Raw genomic sequence first — 21,882 nt, 5'->3', positions numbered from 1 at the left:
CCTCCCAGCCCTGCCCTGGCTGAAAGAAGGCAGAAAGAAGCCTTCAAATGAGGGAAGTTCTGGCTGCAAGAGAATACAAGCTGACCAGGTCTTGGGATCCACTGACATCAACAGAAATTAAGGTGAAAACTCCCTTCTCACATGAAACTCAACTCCCCAAACAAAAACCAGTTGTGATGGGAAACTATGGTGGGGGTGGGAAATCAGCGCTGAGGGCAGGAAAGCATCAGCAGGATGGGAAACCATTGAGATGGGAAGTTGTTCTGTCATTAAAAGTCAAACTGTCACAACGCTGGCTGACCCAGGTGCTGGCATAATGATCGCCATGGAGATGGAACCCCAGAACACTGTTTGCCCCAACAAACGCCACGCTGTCCAACTGCCACGGCATAGAGCAGCATGCTCCTTGTGGTGCTCCTGCCCTCCGGGTAACCCCCAACCAGCTCTGCCAGCCAGCACCTCACCCCATCACCCCCCTTCGCTTCTGCCAACAGAGAGGTTCCCCCTCCAGCTGCCGACGGCATCAGAGGTGCCCGGCACAAGCTTCACCACCCTGACCATGCCGCCACCGGTAACTGCTGGTGTGCTGCCCTCTGTCCCGGGGCTGCTGATCACCATTCGGCCTTCCCAGCTCCACACCATCACCCACCAACCCGCCCAGGCAACCTGGCAGGGGGTGCAGGGGCCCCTGGGGGACTCGGGGCAGGTTGTGCAGCTGCCACACCTGCTGCAGCTCCCCAGCGGTGTGCAGCTGCCCCCTCTGCCTGCTCCTTGTCCCCCTGCCTATGGCCGGGGACAGCAAGTGGTGATGGGGACACTTGTGCCCTACCAGCCAGTGGGGCTGGGCCCATGGGACGTGGGCCAGGGGCAGCCCCTCTACCCTACGGGCTAAACTGTGCTGAAGGTCCCTGGACATGCTGGGCCCCTGCCACCCCAACACCCTGCGGCTCAGCATTGCGTGCATGTCCCCCCTGTGCTCTGCACCCATCCTGGCAGTGCCCAGAAGCTGTTGGAGGCCTTTAACAATGACGTGGTGGCCAGTGAGGATGGCGTCCCTGCTGCCACCCCCTGCCAGCCCGCCCTGGATATGCTCTCTGGCAGAAGCAGGACCAAGCACCAAGGTGAGGTCTGCAGGGTGGCAGAGCCCATAGGGGGTGACCTGCACCAAGGAAGGCTTGCATCACCCTGGGGGTGGCTTGGCTTCGTTTGCTTTTTCAGAAGTGGTGACCACCCTGGCAAGCCCAGAGAACCTCCTGGACCTGCCCGAGCTGGGGCCAGATGCCTTCAACAAGGCCTTTCCTGAGCTGGCAGAGGACAATCTGCAGTTTCAGGATGAGCATTCGTCCACCATGGACAGCAGTGACCCACTCGCCTGGCTCGACAGCATCCTGGAGCTCTCTGAAGTTCTCAGCGGCTCCTGCTCGACCACCCTCCTCAACAAGGTCCCGGAGCTCTCACAGTACGTGGCAAAGGGTGGCTGCTCTAAGGAGCAATCGCTGGCAGCAGGGCTGAGGGACAGCAAGGACACCAACCATGGTGTCCCTGATGTCCCTGTCTTGACCACCACCCTCAACAGGATCCCTGACCTCTTAGAGTGCATGATGGAGGGCAACTGTCCCAAGGACCAAGTGGTGGTTACAATGCCGGAGGACACCAACCCCTCCTGGCAGAGGGTGGCAACATCCCCCTTGCTGGACACCACGGGCAGGCAGGGTGGGCTGGCAGCGGTCTTCCCCACCCGGCTGCCAGAGAGTCCCATGGAGCCCTCTCAGGAGGACTCTTCAGAGAGAGAGCCCCTTGAAGGGATGCTCAGAGGGTCCCCACCAGGGTCTCCCAGAGAGTCCTCAGCAGATCCTGCTGAAAAGTCCCCTGGCCAGCCCCCCGACTGCACCCCAGCATCATCCACCCTGCATGGACCAACTGGTGGAGCAGGTGCTGCGGAGGCAGCCCCGGGTCATTTTGACCCACTTGCCACCACCACCGGGCATCTCCTCCTGCCGGGTGGTGCCCAGATTGTTACCGAAATCTTGGAATGAAGAACTTATCAACACCAATGTGATGTAGATAAGCAGACACTTCTTTATTAACGGCCGGGTGCGTGAGCGAGTCCTCTCACGATCAATGCACACCAGGTCCCAAAATCAGACACCATATATAGAACTTATTCATACATATTCATTAAATATTCATGCATAACCATGATATTTCCCGTAAATCATTAACATACTCTCCTCCTATATCCGATTCTGCGCAGTAAAGCTTAGAAAGGTCTAGAAATGGGTCTGGGGTACAATTTGGGTAGGTGGTATGAGTCGGTGGTCGCGATCTCCCCCTGCCGGAATTACCTTTTACTGAAGTTCATGATTTCTTGGCAGGCATCTACAAGCTGTTCCAGTCGACTCTCCCCAGTTCCCATTCATCTCATATTCTGACATTTCAGTGCACCTCTACATACAGAAGACTGGTCAAATACAAAGAAACCTTTCAAACCCTAAAGTTATTACCTAAGTTTTAACAATGGTTCCAGCCCCTTCTTCTAGCCTTGGTACAAGACGTACAGAAGATCTCATAGCAGCTTTTACTGTGGAACTATAAGTTTCATTAAAATATTTCTTATCCTTCTATTTTTCAATTTTATAAAATTATTTTATAAAATCAATTAATCAATCAAATAAAGTCAATCAATCTTAACTTATTAACAAATCGATAACAAGATCAGGCAAGGCTGCTGGCAAATAGGCCAAGTGCCCCACCTTGGCTGACACCCTCAGAATGCCAGAGACGTCCCCACGGGGCAACATGCTACCCAAGAAGAGGAAGAAGATGGTGGTGTGCCCGGTGGCAAAAAGCTCCAAAACCCTCTGGGAGGGGAAGCCGGACAGGGATGCCATGGCGGTGGGCTGTAGTGGGGAGCAGGGGGGCAGCAGCAAGCAGAGGGCATCCAATAGCAACTATGTGCCCACCAAGCTAGCCAGAACCCTGAGGAACAGCAGGAGACAAAGTGCTCCACACTGCCCCAGTCACCGTTGATATACTGATAGAGAAGGTGTGGAGCACAGATCCCTCTGACGTGTGACCTGCACCTGCCCACTGCAGCCCCAGCCCTCTACCAGATCTGTCTTTCTTAATTCATTAAAGGCTTGATGTTCCTTGCACAGTGCCTCTGCCTGCGGTCATTCACGCAGCAGGAGTAGGGTTAATGCAGCCCCTGCCACATGCAGAGATCGGACCCTCCACCTTCCCCTCTGTTGAGGTGACACCTCCACCAAGCTGACCCACTCTCAAAAGTATTTACAAATGAAGGGACTTCTCATCAAGGGAGGCAGCCTTGGCAGAATGAGAAACCAAGAGCAGGTAGTGAAAAGAGCACCGTTATCTAAATTGTGCAGGAAGAAGACTTCCAATGAGGAAAGTTCTGGCTGCAAGAGAACACAAGCTGATCAGGTCTTGGGATCCACTGACATCAACAGAAAATGAGTTTAAAATAGGACAAAGATAATTGCGGCAGTGGGAGATGGTGACCTCTAACTGAAATAGTTCTGCCCCAAAGAGGCCAAAATCCCACTTGGGGAGCATGCGTGTTTCGTAAAACACTTCAGCAGTGCTACTGAGGATGCGTACGTGTTTGCATTAGAAGCGAGAAACCAGCCACCAAATCTGTGTATGACACATGACTATGCAACGTGTGGCGCTCTGAGAAAGGCCCCGAACCCCTTCTCAGTGTTCCAATTGGACCTAAAAACTTTGCATGTACTTTTTAATCGCTGCCCCCAAAGTGATTTCCCCACAGGGTCAGTAAGCAAGGCGGTGGCGGAGTGGCTCTCTCAGACCCCCTGCCAGCCCCGCCCTGGGCGCTGGTGCCTCTGGCCCTGCCCCAGCAGACGTTGCTGTGCTGATGGAGGGGCTCACTCCCTCTCCACTGCATTTGCAAAGGGAATGGCTGGCTCACCCTTTGCTGCCCACGCAGCCAGCCCTCACCTTTAGCCGCTGTCATTCCCAGGGGTGCCGGCTCTCTCCCAGCACCCTCACACCTTCTCCCTGCAACACTGCGAGAGAAGCGTTCGCCAGGCACACAGGTGCCGTCACTGCCCTGCGCAGCTGGGCACCCCCAGACTGGCCCTGCCTGACTGCCTCCCTCACCAAGCACCTCCACCTCCACAGTCTCAAGCTCCATCCCTTTAGACGGAAAGGGGGTCGCTTTATTGAGAAGTAACCGTTCCTCATGAGGAACACAGTCTCTCCAGGAGGCAAAATACTTTAATAGCACTTAGAAACAAAGCTGGGGCATCTGGGGGGCCACCTCATCACTACTCCAAACGATGTGTCCTTTGTGGAGAAAAACTGAAGAGCTAGACAGTTTCCAGAGGACAGTAAACCTGACCTGCTGAGAGCTTAGGACAGTGCACGTCATGTTCTTCTTCACACTTGGTGCACATTTGACAAGCTGCGAGATGATGGTTAATTACTTCCTTCAGAGAGGACTGCAAGACACTGTTGCCAAGTCAGCTTAGGTTTTTTTGTTTTTTTCTGGTTGGCCAAGCAAAGAAACGGAGGCAGTTTCGAAGTGTGCAGAAGCACAGCTGCAGACATAATTCCTGCTGTCACGCAGGCAGGAGGAGTGAACTTCATCCCTTTGGGTCCTTTTGAGAACACCAAGCACCCAGATGGTGCTGAAGGATGTTTTTTTACATAGGGGACCCTCGGAGAGAATCAGACATGTCCAGTTTTATTCCCTGGGAAAATGCCCTGACACTGTCCTGCCCCTCAGGTGGCATATGACAATTAAACGTATTAGTAAGCATGGGCTGATTCCTGGCCCACCATGATTCGAACAGCAGCCCACAAACCCCTCAACTAGTTTTGTTCTGCCTGTACTTACAACAGTTACATTGCTCCATGTTGTGGGGGAAAGCAGATCACACAGCTTGCCCCTTTGATGCGCAGGGCTGTGTTTCAAAGGACTATGACAAGCCCAGAAGAGCACAGCACACTACGGCTTACGAATCAAGTAAATATTGCAACACAAACCATAATGCATGTGTCTGTCTGAGAAAACGGGGTTTATGTAGGCACGTGGGAAGTGGGTCTCTTGCTCAAACCCCAGCAAATCCTGTTTAGAAAAGTTCATATACTGAAACAATAAGGCAACATACTTCTGGATTTGTCTCTAAATCCCCACGGAGATGTAATTCCCTCACTGCCATCTGAAATCGTACAGCTTGAGGCACTTTTCATGTAAAGCCAAGAAAGCTCAGCTCAGAAGGCAAAGATCCTTCTTAAGGGAACGGACCACCTGTAACTACAAGACACCTTCCCGCCCACTGAAACATAGCAACAGAGTTAAAAGCAGTTTTTAAATTCCAAGTGGAGACATTCAAAGTTTGAAAACTACAGGACATTCTCTTCCTAGCACAAAATAATCAACTGTTTCCCACTTCTCTGCAAACCTTAACCCCAGTGCTTTGTATTTTTCACGCTACAGCACAGAAAGCCAGTACCCACAGTTGCACAAGGACTTCCACTGCCAGTGTGCAAAGCATTGAGGAGTCTGGGCTCAGTCTTGGCAGTACAGGAGTGATCCACCTCAAATGCACTGCACAGCCTGCATCTGGGGTATCACAGGTCAATAGCTAATCACTGCTTTTCCTCCCAGTATCAATAAAAAGAGAAAAAAATAAAATCTCCTTACTTCCACAGCTCTTCTTTACAGGCTAGAGGTTTATGGAAGCGATGACCCATTTCACCCAACACACCAAGACACCTTTTGAACAATTTTCAGAGCTGTCCAAAACCCCCCAGATCTTATACAACAATCAGTCCAAAGAAAGTACAGAGGTCTCAGCGCTACTGGACACATGCAGGAACACTTGTGTTTACTGGACTTTTTTAAAGGGAAAAGGCATTACACCAGCGTACCAGACCCTTGCCCAAAAGACTTTTCAAACCACCTGTTTGTTGATGCAGTCACTGCACTTCAACCCTTCCACCCATGACAACATCCTCTCAGGGGGCAGACTTGCCTGCTCTTGATCACAGAACCAGTCAGCAGAGGTCAGATTGAACCAAGCTAAAAACCGGGCCCAATCTCTACGTTCACGCTTGGGATACATGGCTCCTATCACAGGGCACACACGGCGGTCCCACTTGAGTTACGTATCTGAAGTTGCATTTCCCACGGGTCAAATATTCCTCTTCAGATCTGCCTTGAAACTGAGGGCTCATGGTCAGTGAGAAGAAGAGAGTTCCTTGCCTCCTGTGCAGTCAGGTCATGTTCCCCTGCTAAAAGCAGCCTGCTCAGGCCTCCCATTTGTGTACAATCTGTTAAAAGAATAAAACCAAGTCTGAAGGTTATTCATTTGCTTCCTTAAACATCCTACCATTTGCAGCATCCAGCCCTCAGAAGACGACTTCTGACATAGCAACTTCTCCAAGCAACCTGCTATAAAAGGCAGTTCAACAGAATCACCAACAGCCAGGTCTGTACCCTCGGGGAGACACTTTCAAAGCCCTTTGGAGGATTGCACTGGATCTGTGTGCTTTAGACCCCACTGCGTGGATTTACTATTTTACTGGCAAAGTTTTTATGTACCACATGTGAACATCTTCAAAACACCTACTGTAATGATCTCATGCATAAACAGACACAATGATTCTCTAATATCACACAGGAAGAACTCAATGGATGCTCCTACCAAGGCAGTGGCTCCCTTCTGTAGCCACTGAACAACCAAAAGGATGGATCAGAATGACATTATCAAGCTCTGAAGCAAACTGTCTGTCTTCCTTTAGCTGTAATTTAGAGCTTCATTGAGTGCTGAAGAGTGTCAGCCTGACAGCTCTGAAGCGTGAAGCGCTTGATCCTCTGTGCCAGAACCGCACCGGCACTGGCCACACAAGCTGCCTGCGTACTCGCAGGGTCAGGGTCAGGGTCCGGGTCAGGGTCCGGGTCAGGATCAGGGTCTTTACTGCCCTGCCACCGTAACATAGAAGTGAGGAAAGTAAAATGGAGATAGAAGTGTTCTTTCTCCACATAGTTGATGCTGGCAGCTTCTTGCCTCCAGCATTCCTGCACCTCAGGAGCTTGGGAAATGACAACAAACGTGAAACTTCCTGAAAATAATTTGCCTGACACACCACAGCGTAGCACTTTCGTATGCCCACACGACACTTCTGGCTCCCAGCTGCTCTCCTGCGCTTCCCTGTAGCTACCTGGGAGGCACCTTTTCCATCTCCTCAGATCTGGCCAGCTGAAGAACACCCAACTCATGGCTCTAACATTCTTCCCCTTCCTCTCAACATCTTCCTGGTGGTCTCAGCTTTCTGCCCTCCAGATTAGGGGTGTATCATGACAGGACAAGGACAGCACTGTTGGTTTTTGGGTTTTTTTTCTGTAAGGAAGCCAAATACTTAAAACTCTTTATTAAAATATAAAAATTAAGAGGAAGGGAAAAGCCAAAATGACAGCCAAGTGGAAGTTTCATTTGGTGCTCAAACTACCTGAATACTTATGCTGCAGCCGAGAGCTGGCCCTTAGATGGCTGATCAGGATAAAGCCCCAAATCCTGCCACTAAGGTTTCAAATTACAAAATAACATCATCTAAGGGAAGGCAATATGGATAAACACAAACATTGCCGTATGTTTACAGGGCCTTCACAGCACAATGGTTCTCTTATGGCACCGAGAACTTAGCAGTAGGAAGAATTACAAAGGTCAAGTGCTATTTATAAGCAATGTACCCTTAAATCAACACTAGTGACAAAAGAGCCAAGCACTTGACTTGCAGAACAGCAGATGATTCGTGACTTTCTCCACAGCTTCTACTACTGATGAAGTTTACAACCACCTCACCATTTGGGAACGACATCCGTTGCTAGTGTTGCTCTGGGTGGAAACTCAGCCAGAAGGAATTTGTCATTACAGGAATTCTCATGCCACTGAACTGGCAGCAAGGTACACAAGCCTCTTAATCCCTTTTTATACTTTTACACTTGTGCCATAAAACCATTCTCCACTCTCCATCTCAACACCTCTCCAAGCAGTAAAGGCCCATCTGCCACACACTTGTCACAAACTACATAGGATAATGACACAGGTTTCAAATACATCAGAAAGTATCAAATCAGACACTTTAAAACATAAAAAAAAATTAAAAAAGGTGGCAGTGGGACATTATTTTCTACCTTGACTGTTAGGTTCACAAGCTGCTAGTAGTTAACATTAATGGCTCACTGTTTCACGGTCATGATGGCAACAGTTCTGCAATGTGTGGATACCAGCGAGAGAATTCCTGCCTTGCACCAGTTCAGGTGCTCCACCTATACCTCTTCACAGATTTGATTTTTTTAATTATTTTTTTTTTTTAATGCTTATCAGGGTAGGATCTGCCTACCAAGACCAGATTTTAAGTGAAATTACATTACACTCCTCTTGATTTAAATACAGCAAGATAGCTCCACTGCTACATTCAGCCACAAGAACGTAAACACCTCCAGCTTCATAGACACCCATACATTATTTTTGTAAGGAACAAATGACTGAACATGGAACAACACTATGAAAAAGCAAAAGAATGCACACAATCAGCATTTCCCTATTTGGACCAAAAAAAGAAAATCTCTTAACAGCAGATAAGTCTAAATTAAAAATCAGCCACATCCAGATCCCAAATGGGGGAGGGGTTATTGTATGCCACAGACCTGGACTTGACTGTTGAAGGAAATCACACACTAAGGAAAATTTGAGGTGGTTCTGCAGAGGTTTTAGAGCCTTGGCAACTTCACTTGGGACATGAAAGGTATGTGCGCTATAGTATCACCCACAGTAAAGGAAACCAGTCTCGTAGTTTGAGTTCAACACCACATCCGCAAACAAAATGAGGCTGCTACATTTGAGGAACACTGATGGAAACCTCACCTGCCATCCCGAAGTTATGCTATGGCATTTCTTCCCTTTTTGCCATTTTCCTCAGCCTTGGTACATCTTTTGCACAATCTGAAGCGAGGGCTTCTTCCTGTTTCTAACAGTGAATGTCTGGGTATCACACGTTGGTTTCTTGTGCGGCGCCAATAAGACCCAACACTTGCCTTCATAAATGCACCCGTACACTAGGGAAGAAAAGGAAAATTACCAGTCTCGACATTGTACTGCCCACAGGGCAACAGAGTGCCCCGCTCATAAGCAGATTTAAGACAGTAAATAACCCTCAAATATCTTGATAAACAAGCACAGTTTAATCATGTCCTTTTAAACTGACCACCGACACAATCTAACAAGAAGACACATTAAGGGAAGCAGAGCTGTAGTTAAAAAAGTGGGGCTTCTCTTTTCTCTCCTGAGGGTTTACCACCCAGAGCAGGCTCAAGTTCTGAACCTGCAGACTGCTCCCCCACGCTTCTATGCTCACTCTGGGAAAGAAAGACGGTTGTTTGAATTCTTTTGCAGGTACAGTCTTTCTTTACTTTTGAGTTGGAATGAAATGAAAAGCTGCCATCAGTCCCACTTACGGCACAGGGACACACCCATGTTCCATGCACATGCCTGCACAGAAACGCACACAGAGGGAAACCATCCCTTGGGTATCAAATACAGAAACAGCACTGAAAACCTTGACTTCTGAGAGTCCCTGCAGCGTTCTCCCATGTCAATACACAGCATGCTTGTGGCAGGATCACCACTGCGTGTGCGTCACTTGCTTTCATTTCCATCTTCATCTCCAACCTGGCACTTGCCACCTCCAGACTGCAGCATGCATAAAAGCAATTCTGTTTACTAGAAGCACAGCACCATGTGAACCTTCTGCATGAAGTCCGGTATTTAAAGAAATTGCTATAAAGAATAAAAATCTGCCGGCACCACAGACCCTCACTCACGCTGTGTTTTCTGAACAGGGATGATATATGAAACCTGCAAACTAAGGACTGCAACACCTTGCTCCTTGCCCCTCTTCTTTTGCCCTCAGGCTGGCGCAGGAGCTCCTTTCACCAGAGCAGGCACACCACAGACACAGCCTCACCGAGGGGAAGGGTGGGGAGGGGAAAAGGGCAGAGGGGGAAAGGAAAGACCCACAGAAGCAGCTTTGCCGCCCACTGCCAAAGCCACAGCCTGCTCATCCTGGTCCCCCACCCTGTCTGTGCTGGTCTGTGCCTCTGTCCTCCTTCCCGCCTCTCTGCTCCTCTCCCTGTCCCTCTCTCCTGCTGCTGACCCTGCATTCCCTCGGGCACCCCCCTGCCTCTCTGTCTCTGTCCCGCTCCAACCCTCTGCCTGCTCCTCGCCAGTCCCTGTCCTTTCTCCATCCCTGCCCAGCCCCTCCCGCACCCCCTGCCCCTCTGGATGCCCCCTGTCCCTCTCCAGCCACCCCTCTGCCTTGACCCACCTCTCCCTGTCGCTCGGTGCCTCTCTCCCCCTCGTCCCTGCCCCACGGGGGCTCCAGGGCCTGGGCCTGTGCTCAAGCAGCCCAGGGCAGTGGCTGTGGGGCCTGCAGGGCCAGGGCTGGGGGTTGGTGTCCCCGCAGGGCCCGACGGCAGGGCAGGGCAGGGGCACCCCCGGGGCCTGCTGGGAGAAGGTGTGCCCCAGGGCCTGCTGGGAGCTGTAGGCCCGGGGCCACCCCACGGCCAGGTTGTTCCCGGGGCATGCTGGGAGCTGTAGGCCCGGGGCAGCCCCATGGCCAGGTTGTTCCCAGGGCATGCTGGGAGCTGCTCTTGCCCACCCTCAGCCTCCTGGCAGCCATGTTGGTCTGGGCAGGCACAGCCTGTGCTGGGGCTGTGTCCCAGCTGAGGGGGGCCTGTGGCCGGCCGTGGGGCAAGGGAGGCCCCTGCCTGCTGGCTGCCTGGGGGTGCAGTGGGGAGGCTCCAACCCCCCGGTGTTCCGGGCCCCCGGGGCAGCTGGAGTCAGGCCTGGCCGGGGCAGTCCTGGGGGTGAGCCGAGAGCTAAGGAGGGAGAGAGGCGCCGGCATGTGCCCTGGGCACAGGCACCGGGCACCCCGACTCACAGAGCCCCCCGCAGCCGCCCCGGCGTTTGTAGTTCCTGCAGGAATAGGGCTAGCGTGTTTTGCTACTGACTCTGGCAGGGCCCTGGCTACACCTGCCCTGCTGAGGGACTGGGAATATGCAGCTGCCTGGGAGAGTCACCAGCCGGAGTATGAGTGCTCAAGCCTTGTTTCCCTTCCTGGAAAACACTCCATTTTTTAATACAGCCTCTCAGCGGCGAGATCCAGGCAGTCGGGATTGCTTCCTGTAGGGAGCAGCCTGGTGACTCGAGGCTGCTGCCTTCAGCAGCAGAGCGGGACGCTTCTCCTCGCTGATGGGATGAAGTTATAAAGAATCACTAGGAGAGGCTGCAACTAAAGCAATGATTAACTCAACCTATTGAATAAGCTCAGTAAGGGGTGGCAAGCCTTCTGAGGCAGCTGGACTATACCAATAGACGAGGGAAGTGGGGTAACGGTGTGTTGCCATCAAAACCATATAGCACAGAGAAGAAATGAAGTTCTATAACAACAAGTAGAGTGCAGGTGCCCCAGGAAAGTTCAGCTGAAGTTCACCAAGTTGTTGACCACTAACGATCTCTAAAGACCCCAAGAAAGGCCCCCAGGATCAAAGTGACATACCCAAGTGCCTTATGCATATGTAAATAATTTTGAGGAAGTAGGTAGTACAAAGTACATCTTCCCATCTGAACATGCTCAGAAAGGACCCTGAGGGGCTGGATATCGAAGAGTGGAGCGTGTTGATGGGTCATAGGGTTTTTTTTTTTCCTTCCCACACAAAATTCCATTTTGTTTTGTGGGTAAGCAAAACTGCATATTGCAATGTGTTTCCTTGACTGGTAGTTTTTTCATAACAGGTGGGATCTCCAGGTTTAAACCCTGGTGCCTGAAAACCCCAACAAGGACACATGCTTGGAATAAGGGTTCACAAGTCTGGGGTATGCCATGCTCCATTGTTCTATTCCACGATTCACAACAAATGGTTCACAAACAATTCCTGATAAGAGTGTTTTGATGGGGTGGGGGATTTATTCCCATGTTTCAACTCTATTATCTAGATTGGACAAAAATGTTTAAGGCACCAAGCCCATACCCTGTTTGTTAGCCATTTGAATATGCCAACCTGGGGATAACATGCCTTTCTATTTGTGGTGTATGGATTCACCGTGGGGTCTCAATACATACCAGTTCCCCCCTTGGCAAGGGGCACAGATCCCCTGCCCAGCAGGCAGCTCATTGAGAAGCCCAGCAGGACCTTCTTTGCCAAGCTGCTTTCCAGCAAGGTGGCCTGGGCTTGTTCATCCCCAGGGGCCAGAGTCGGTACTTGTTGGACCTGATGAGGTTCATGCTGGCCCCTTTCTCTAGCCCAGCCTGGTCCCCCAATTCTAGCACACCCACTGTGGTAGCTGACACCCCCATATCCCATTTTTGTGGGTGCCAGCAGTGCCCACATCCCCACTGAGTTCAGGCACTGAGGGTGACACAGCCCCAGATGCGGGATGGATGGATGAGCCCCAGCACCAGGATAGAGGAAAGATTGAACATTTCAGATGGGGGTGCACCCCAGAGGGTTCCCAGCCCTGCACCCCGCAAGCTGCTCACTGGCAGGGGAACCCACTGCTCTTCTGGGAGCAGCGCTGCCACCACGAGGGCTTGCAGAAACAGACACAGTGGTGCCGGCAGTCGCATCTCCACCAAGCATTTGGGCAGCCCCACAGCTGGGAGCAGCCCTCCTGCAGGCACAATCCTGCCCAGCACGGTCCTGAGTCTGCCTGCCCACATGCCCTGCCCATGGGGACATGGTTCTGGGGCCTGGGGTCTGCTGGGGTGCTGCTGCCTGGCCCCACGTGGATGGTGCTGCCCAGGCCCATGGAGCTGATACTGTCTGGTGTCATGGGGCTCCTCTTCCTCATCCCCATTGGGCTCCTTCTGCCCACCTGCACAGGGCTGCTTCTGCTTGGCCCCATGTCCTCCCCTTGGTCTTTGTCCCCATCTGCTATCTTCTCCATGTGCGCATCTGCCCCCAGCAGCTCTACTCGAAGGCCCTGGAAAAACCCTCTGGGCTCCAGAAGCCCTGGATAGAGCTGATCCTCTTTCCTGCTGCTCCTCTTTCCTGGCGGCAGGGGAGGGAGAGAACTGTGGGGTGGTGGTGAGCGTGGTGTGTGTCCCACTACAGACTGCCTCTTGCCACTTGGCCATCATTACTTGCAGAAACTTTTGGTACTGCCTGGTTGTGTCCTGGACGATATGGATGAGCTCCTCGGTGAAGTTCTGTGTGACCGAGGCCATGGCTGAGGGGCTGCTGGGGGTGGCTTCAAATCGATGGGGCTCTACGCACTTTCCCTGCCATCCAATGGGGAATTCCTCATGCTTTGGCATCCCTGCCATCCACAAGGAATTCCTCCTCTGGCAACTCCAGGGAGAGGCCCTGGCCAAGGGCAATTCCCAGCTTCCCAACTGGCACCCAGATTGCCGTGATGGACCAGGAAGGTGCAGAGCCAGGTAGTGCCCCTGGTTCTGCCATCACACCAGGCCAGTGGTGTGGGACACAGTAGAGGGAGCCCAGGGTAGAAGAGCCGCTGCATGACAGCGACAGCAGCAGGGCCTGTGCAGACTGGTGCTCCCTTGGCAGCACACCTGCGCTCGCCCTGCAGCAGAGGACGGGGAAGAGAGAGAAGGCTGTTGCCCTGCAGTGCTCATGCACATGTGCAAGCCCACGTGTGGAGGTCCAACTTCTGTTAGTGAGGACTGGCAGGTTTCTGGTCAGACACTGGGAAGGCAGTCAGGTGTCGGGTGGCCTGAGGATCCTGACCTCTTCTTCCTCGGCCAAAGTGCCACGAGTCCCAGAATCACACAATGGTCGTTGTTGGAGGGAACCTCTGGAGATTATGTAGTCCAACGCCCTGCAAAAGCAGGCTGTGCTAGAGCAGGTTGCACAAAATCATGTGCAGGTGGTGCTGGAATGTTTCCAGAGCCTCTCTGGGCAGCCGGTGCCAGTGATCTTAAGCTGGAGTGCTGTGCAAGGGTCCCTGTGCTGGTGGGGGGCAGTGCCTGGGCTAGCTGCAACATCAAGGCACTGCAAAGGGGCAAGGAGATGATGAGCACAACAAGCCCATGCCACGCTCCCTGCTTCCCCACATGACAGTGCCTGTGCCCAGGTCCCTGATGGCTGTGGAGGCCACCTGGCACTGGGCACCCTTTTCCCTGGCTACCCGGAGGCTGCCTTAGGCTCTCTCTAGTCCACTCAGGCCCCCTTCTGAGGCCTTCGTTGCACCCCAGACCCCTCTGCAGAGCCTCAAGCCCTCAAAAAGACACCGGACGGGGGGCCCGGTCCCCTAGTCTCGACCATTCCGCTCGAGTCCCTGCGGCACCCCTCCACAGGTGTCTGGTATGCCCCAGGCCTCCGGTTGCTCCTCTAGCGTGGCCACTACTACAGCCAGAAGGCAGGCAGGGAGGGGGGCAACTGCCGACCAGCAGCAGCAGCAGCCTCTTTGCTCCCACTCAAAGCTCATGGCGCTCCCTGCAGCCACTGCAGCCGTAGGCCTGGGCTTGGAAACATGGTGCAGCTGTGAAAGCAGAGCAGCCTGGGGAAGCCCAAGAACTCCGTGGCGTGAGCAAAGGCCCCAGCTCGTGGATTTCCCCTGAAGCCCAGCTGGCCCTGAGAGGCCACTTTCAAGCTGGCTTGCACCTCGTACAGAAGCCCACGGGGACGCCAGCAGGAGCCAGCCTAAGGCATTCTCTGCTTCCAGCTGCCACCCCCAAGGCCCTGAGCCCTCCTATGACCTGCCTTCCTTCCTTCCACTGTTCCCTCATGCTTCTCTCGGAGCAGGCAGAGCTTCAGCCCTTTGCGATGACCCTTTGTGCCCGACTTGGCAGCCTGCCTCCTTCGGCAGGTGCCGGCTCTGGAAGTCCTTGCCTCGCACAGGAGACTGCAGTGCACTGGCGCATGGTTAGCCATGCCAACGGAAACACTTTATTGCAAGAAGGCAGCCTGCTGAGTTCTGCCGTTGCGAGGAGCGTGGACAGGACAGAGCAGGCCTTTGTCACTGAGGCTGCCTTTCATCAGCAGGAATTGCCCCAGCAGGAAACGGTCGTCGTGCGCTGCAGCCTGCCCTGGATGCTCCTCATCGTGCTGCTCCAAGCTATTTCGCTCTTAGGTACTGCAGGAGCTCCTGCAGCCGAGTAAAGAAGTCCAGCAGCTTCTGGACTGGAAACGGGCAGGGTGGAAACCGGCTCGATTCTGTTGGCCTTGGCCTTGGCCTCGGCCTCTGAACGGGGGTGTAGGTGAAGACTGGCTGTGGCCTTGCAGTAGTGGTTACTGCTGGGCGCAGGCCCATCTGCGCCAGGATCCAGTCGTAGAAGTGCTGGGTGGAGGTGTAGACTCCGGGCGTCCTTGCTCTCACACAGCCCGTCCCCCAGCTGGTCACGCCAACAAGCCAGAAGTAGTCGGCGCTCTTGTCTTGGCACACAAGAGGCCCACCGCTGTCCCCCTGCAGCACAGGAGAGAGGATGAAAGGGTTGTTGGGTGGCCACCATCAGCCCGGTGGCTTGGCTGGCTCCTCTTTCACGGCACCTGCCAGAGCTGCATTCAGTGGCCAGCCAAGCTCTGTAGAAGCTTGCCTGGCAGGGGGCGGTGGGCCTGTAAGGCAGGGCTCGCTCTCACCACTCTTCACGGTGGTGGTGAAGGTGTGTCAGACGGCTGGGATGGTGGAGCTCTGGGCTCCAGCCACCCCTCTGCCTTGACCCACCTCTCCCTGTCGCTCGGTGCCTCTCTCCCCCTCGTCCCTGCCCCACGGGGGCTCCAGGGCCTGGGCCTGTGCTCAAGCAGCCCAGCACTGTGTGCCCATGGGAATGGCACGTGGCCAGATGTCCTCAGGACTGTGCTGGGCAGGATTGTGCCTGCAGGAGGGCTGCTCCCGCCTGTGGGGCTGCCCAAATGCTTGGTGGAGATGCGACTGCCAGCACCACTGTTTCTGTTTCTGCAAGCCCCTGTGGTGGCAGCACTGCTCCCACAAGAGCAATGGGTTGCCCTGCCAGTGAGCAGCTGGTGGGGTGCAGGCCTGGGACACCCCTGGCATGCCCCTTCATCTGAAATGTTCAATCTTTTCTCTATCCATGGTTCTGTCTATGGAGCTCATCCATCCATCCTGCAGCTGGGACTGCATAACCCTCAGTGCCTTAACCCAGTGGGGATGGTCTGGCATTGGGCACCGCTGGCACCCACAAAATGGGGGGTAGGGGTGTCTGGTACCACAGTGGGTGTGCTGGCAGCTGGGGACCGAGTCTGGCTGGAGAAAGGGCGCAGCAGGGACCCCATCAGGTCCAACAAGTGCCAAGTCCAGCCCCTGGGGATGAACAAGCCCAGGCCCCCGCCTGTGCCGGGGCCACCTTGCTGGAAAGCAGCTTAGCAGAGAAGTCTTCGTGGGCCCCTCAACCAGCTGCCTACTGGTCAGGGGATCTGCGCCCATTGCAAAGGGGGGATCCAGTATATATTGAGACCCCACTGTGAATCCGTGCACCACAAATAGGAAGGCATGTTATCCCCAGGTTGGCATATTCAAATGGCTAACAAATAGGGTATGGGCTTGGTCCCTTGAACGTTTCTCATCCAAACCAGATAATAGAGTTGAAACATGGGAATAAATCCCCTACCCCACCCGAATACTCCCCTCAGGAATTATTCATGAACAATTTGATGTGAGTTGTGAAATAGAACCACGGTATACCCCAGAAGCGCGAAGCCTTATTCCAGGCACGTGTTCTTGTTGGGGTTTTCTGGCACCAGTGTTTAAACCTGGAGATCGTATGTGTTATGCAAAAACTACCGATCCAGAAAACGCATTGAAATATGTATTTTTGCTTACTCACAAAACAAAATGGAATTTTGTGTAGGAAGGGAAAACAAACAAGCTACCACCCATCAACACGCTCCACCGGTCAATATCCAGCCCCCCAGGGTCTGTTCTGGGCATGTTCAGATGGGAAGATGTACCTTGCACTAACTACTTCCTAAAAATTATTTACATATGCATAAGGCACTTGCCTATGTCTCTTTGCTCCTGGGGGGTCTTTAATGGGGTCTTTGGAGAGCACTGGTGGTCAACAACTTGGTGAACTTCAGCTGAACTTTCCTGGGGCACCTGCACTCTACTTGTTCTTATAGAACTTCATTTCTTCTCTGTGCTCTATGCTTTGGAAGGCAACGCTCCGTTACCCCACTTCCCTTGGCTACTGTTATAGCCCAGCTGCCTCAGAAGGCTTGCCACCCCTTGGCGAGCTAATTCAATAGGTGGAGTTAATCACTGCCGTAGCTGCAGCCTCTCCTAGCGATTCTTTGTAACTTCATCCCATCAGCGAGAAGAAGCGCCCAGCTCTGCCGCTGAAGGGCAGAGCCCCAGCAGGGCCCCAGCCCAGCCCAGGCTGCGCCTGCCCAGCCCAACATGGCTGCTGGGAGGCTGAGGGTGGGCAATGGCAGCTCTCAGCATGCCACGGGAACAACATGGCTGCCCTGCAGCACAGGGCCTACAGCTCCCAGCATGCCCTGGGAACAACATGGCCATGGGGCTGTCCCAGGCCTACAGCTCCCAGCATGCCCTGGGAAAAACATGGCCATGGGGCTGTCCCAGGCCTACAGCTCCCAGCATGTCCTGGGAACAACATGGCCATGGGGCTGTCCCAGGCCTACAGCTCCCAGCATGCCCCGGGGCACGCCTTCTCCCAGCAGCCTCCCCAGGCAAGAGAGGGGAAACACCAGCCGTCCCCAGGGGCAGGGGTCAACAAAAGCCACCCAAGCGAGTTGGTGGCCAAACTGGATGCCTCAAGGTCAGGGTTTGTCTTGGCGGGTGGATGAAATTCCTTGGCAGCGGACCTGTCAGAGCCCAGGTGCTTTGCTCCACGAGTCTGACGTGCACAGTCCTGTAGCTGAGAAGAGTGGCAAAGAAACCCTGCACAATGGACGGTGCCAGCCGCAGCTGTGCACGGGCAGCTTCCAGCCCTGGGCAGGAGTTTCCTCCTCTGGCTGTGCGGCGCAGGGAAGAGGTGGGAGCTGTGCCGGCGGCCAAACAGCCCTTCACCAGCAGCACGTGGGGAAGCCCAGCGGCAGCCGCCTGCTGGCTGCAGGGGAGGTGGTGGCTGCGTGGCCACTGTGTGTCCTCGTGTAGCCTCGTGTCACAAAGGGGCAGTGATGCGGCACCCACCCAAAACTTGTGACCTCACCTGGCCAGGGCTGGACATCCTGAGCAGCGGGCCAGTTGGGATAATTCCTTCTTGAGCTACTTGTGTGGCTACCTCTTTCTAAACATTTCTCCTTTCCTGCTGACCCCTCCTCACCTTCCACCCTCTTTCAAAGGTAAGTTGGCTTTGACTTTTGGCACAGATCCTACAGGAGGTAGATCGGGAATAAAAGTGGAGGCTGCTCTCTGCCTCCCAACCTCTAGGCTGAGCTCTTCTACCCTTCTAGGCTGGCCAGAAAGGCGCTATGGGGAGCGTTCCTCTTGGCTAATTCCTATGTCTTTCCCATCACCTAGTCTAGGAAAGTAGGGATGGGGCAGCCCGAGGTGTTGAGCTCAGCATAGCCTGACCCGAAGCCCACCTTGCCTGATGGGTCAGGAAGGGAGGCCGGAAACACAGCCCAGCAATGGCAACCGTTAAAGGAGCGGCCAAAAGGCAGTCACTCCTGCAGACAGGGTGGCCAAATGTGGGCTGGAGAGCCAGAGGGCTCTGCTGTCAACAGTCTCTACAGGCAGTTAAAACGACCACTGGAACACGTTTGATGGTGACTGCTGGCCTCTGGGTTTTTTGGTGCTTGAATGATTTTCTTGAGCTCCGCTTCTTTCATTGCAACCAGGTGACGGGATTGGAGCTGATCTTCTTTTTCTGGACTGCGTCCAGACATCCTTTGTCAGCCAAAGCTTCCCGCTGCGCTGCTGAGAGGAGCGATGGCTGCAATGGGGAACAAGTCCTGTGAGTAACTGTTTCACCAGCAGGCTTGGCCTTGGTGAATCCCCAAATGCAATGGGCACGGCTGGTGCTCCATCCCGCAACGTTGCTGTAGGGACAACCTCAAGGGAATTCTGGGGCTTTTCCTGAGAGCAGCCAGGCCTACCCAGGGTTTTTGTGCAACAAAACCATCATTTCCCTGCAGTCGTTGCTGAGGGAATGGCTCCACCACAAAGGATCCTCTTTCCCCCCCATTAAGTAAGCAATTCTTTTCAAGACAGACCGTTCTCAGTCCCTTCTTCTCTTATAATTTTTAGAGACCTCTTCTGTTCTCTGAGTCCTGGGAATTCACCTCATCCTCGATGGATGACTGCAGAAGGTGGGAGGGGAGCTGCTAAACTTCTCCATTTCTTCCTTCCAGGCAGTACCTGTCTCCTCCTCTTCTCTTCCCAAGCTAGCTAGAAGATTTGCATGGGCTGGCAGCAAAGGCAGAGAGCTGGAGCAGGCCTCTACAACCTGGGCAATACGTGCTGCCTCAACTCCTTGCTGCAGTGCCTGACGTACACCCCACCTCTGGCCAACTACCTGCCCTCTTGTGAGCACAGCGACTCCTGTGAGTACTTTTTGGAAGATCTCCTTGTCAGTCTGTTGGGCACTTCCCAAGGACCCCCAGAACCTGCCACTGGATGCAGGAGAAAAGCAGCCCTTCTTTCTCAGCCACCGCCAAGGTGGTGCTCTTGGAACACTCAAGCCTACAAGCCGCTTGGCCTATCGAGGCGTGTTTGCTGTCACAAAGATGCCTCTTTCTAGTGCTGCCTGTCGTTCCCTATTCCTACATCTAACCTACATATTTGCTGGTTGCACAGAAAACTTCTGTCAGCGAGGCATCCCTCTCAAGAATGTTTTCTGTGTACTGAGATGTCGTGGGCTTGCTGGGCCATTGGCACCTGGGGACGACTAAGAGACTGTCCTAGCAGAACTCCAAGGTCTCCATGAGGTTTCCCATCACAATGGCTCTTTGACTAACCTGACCAGCTTGCTTCCTTCCCTCCCTCCTTCCCTCCCTCCCTCTTCAGGTCAGCAGGAAGGCTTCTGCATGATGTGCATCATGGAAGCGCACGTTAACGATGCCTTGTCCACCTCAGCCTGTGCCATCCAGCCCAGGGCTGTCATCAATGCCCTCTCACGTAAGTCATCTCAGCTGCTTTGACGTGCTATCCTCTGTTGGTAGAGGACTGAAGTACTACCTTCCTCTTGATTAGGAATAGGAGGGCATTTCACGCTTGGCATGCAGGAAGACGCCCACAACTTCTCACGCTGTACTGTCACTGCCATGCAGAGAGCTTGTCTGGCTGGAAGCAGCGTGTAAGCACAAGCAAACGACCTTTCAATGTTGCCCAGCGTTTTGGCCTCCTTGACGTACCCCATCAAGGAAAGGCTATGCCCAGGGCTTTCAGGCACAGGAAAACTCTTGGAGGAGATAACTCTCTGCCTTACCATTTCCTTCCAGCTGGGACATCTCTTCTCAATATACTACCATCGTCCATCAAATATTTGGGGGCTTCCTGAGGTCCAGAGGTATGTTTCCACAACTGTTGCTCTCCTTACACTTGCCTGTGCCCTGCTGTGTGTCTGTGAGAGACAGATGAGCGTGGGGCTGGCTCGAGTAGGGATGAAGAGCATAAACGGGCACGGTCAATTGACTTCGCCTGTCGCTGATCATTTCCGTTTGCCTTCCAGTCACGTGCTGCAGCTGCAAAGCAGTTTCCGATTCCTACAAGGCCTTCCTGGATGTGCCTTTGGATATCGAAGTAAGAGGGTTTCTCACTGGGCTTCAAGTCGTCCCAAGCTCCTTGTGGCTTCCCAGAATCTGCGCAGCTGGCTTTGAAAAGTGCACTGTGAACACAGGAGAGCTGTGGGGGCGGTGGGAAGTGGTATGGGTGGTGTCTTCCTGCAACGGCCGTGGCAGTGGACTCCCTGTAGGTGCTGGCTTTAAAGCTGGACAAGCACGCATTATCCTCTCTGCACCCCTGAGGGACTCTCAGCCACCTTCTCTTTGCCCTCCCTCAACACCCATCTGGCTCCTAGGCTGATGGCTCGTGTTGTTTTCATTCCTGATGACTGCGCACACCATTGGTATCTGAACTGAGCGGTGGCACGGTGAGGTAGCTCTTAATAGTGCCAGCCGGGAATCTCTGGGAAGGGAGGGAAACGTTCGGCATCATACCCTCTTTCTGCCTCCCTCTGGCCAAGGTTTGCAGGGTCACAGTGGATCTCCTCAGCGGCAGCTCCCTGGGTCTTGTGGGCAACTCCTCCTGAGTGCTTGGGCGAGGGCATTTCCACCAGCTCAGAGCTCTCCTTTCTCACCCCTCCAGGCAGCCTCATCTGTCACCGCAGCTCTGGAGGACTTTGTCAAACCCGAGCAGCTGGCTAGTGAAAACAGCTTTCGATGTAACAGGTAAGAGGATGACTAACACCAGATTAAGACTTGTAGCTGTGTGGAGATGCTGCGTGTCATCGAGCCTCAGGAGGTTCATTGCACAATCAGGAGGCACAGCTTTTCTTTCTTCCAGCCTAACGGTTCTGAAAAGCCATGAAATGGCGTGAGGACGTGTGAGGTGGAAAAGGTTGTCTGGCCGCCGTGGGGCAAGCTAGGGTGCATTTCAGCGCTTTTCTCTCTGCTTGCTTTCAAGCTGTGGCAAGAAGGTTACCGCCCTCAAGAGGTTTACAATCGATCGCGCGCCCAGGGTTCTCACGCTGTGCCTGAAACGCTTTGATTTCTCCGGCAAGAAGATCGGCAAGGTGTGTACGCAATTGGAGGGCCACTTTCTTTTTCATCCTGGAGCAGGAGATTTCCCAAAGCAGCACACTCTGTCACAAGCTTTTCAGGTGGAGCTTTTGGTGTTCCCTTCTGGGGAGAGGAGAGCTCCTGTGGCAAGGCAAGCACATGCTCTGCTG

At 53.6% G+C, this 21,882-nt stretch overlaps 1 long non-coding RNA gene across 1 annotated transcript; it reads right to left on the bottom strand.

The window, feature by feature from the left end:
* Window positions 1-5,916: 5,916 nt before the first annotated feature.
* Window positions 5,917-10,526, bottom strand: LOC129783619 (uncharacterized). The gene is made up of 3 exons (XR_008745385.1): window positions 10,375-10,526; window positions 8,916-9,106; window positions 5,917-6,318 (listed from the first exon to the last, which is right to left on the bottom strand). It is a non-coding gene; the product is annotated as an uncharacterized LOC129783619 (long non-coding RNA).
* Window positions 10,527-21,882: the final 11,356 nt, after the last annotated feature.

The sequence above is a fragment of the Falco peregrinus genome, unplaced genomic scaffold, assembly GCF_023634155.1.
Source record: "Falco peregrinus isolate bFalPer1 unplaced genomic scaffold, bFalPer1.pri scaffold_63, whole genome shotgun sequence".
Lineage (NCBI taxonomy): Eukaryota > Metazoa > Chordata > Aves > Falconiformes > Falconidae > Falco > Falco peregrinus.
Note: the sequence above shows the minus strand (reverse complement) of the source record. Positions and strands in the feature narration are given on the sequence as shown.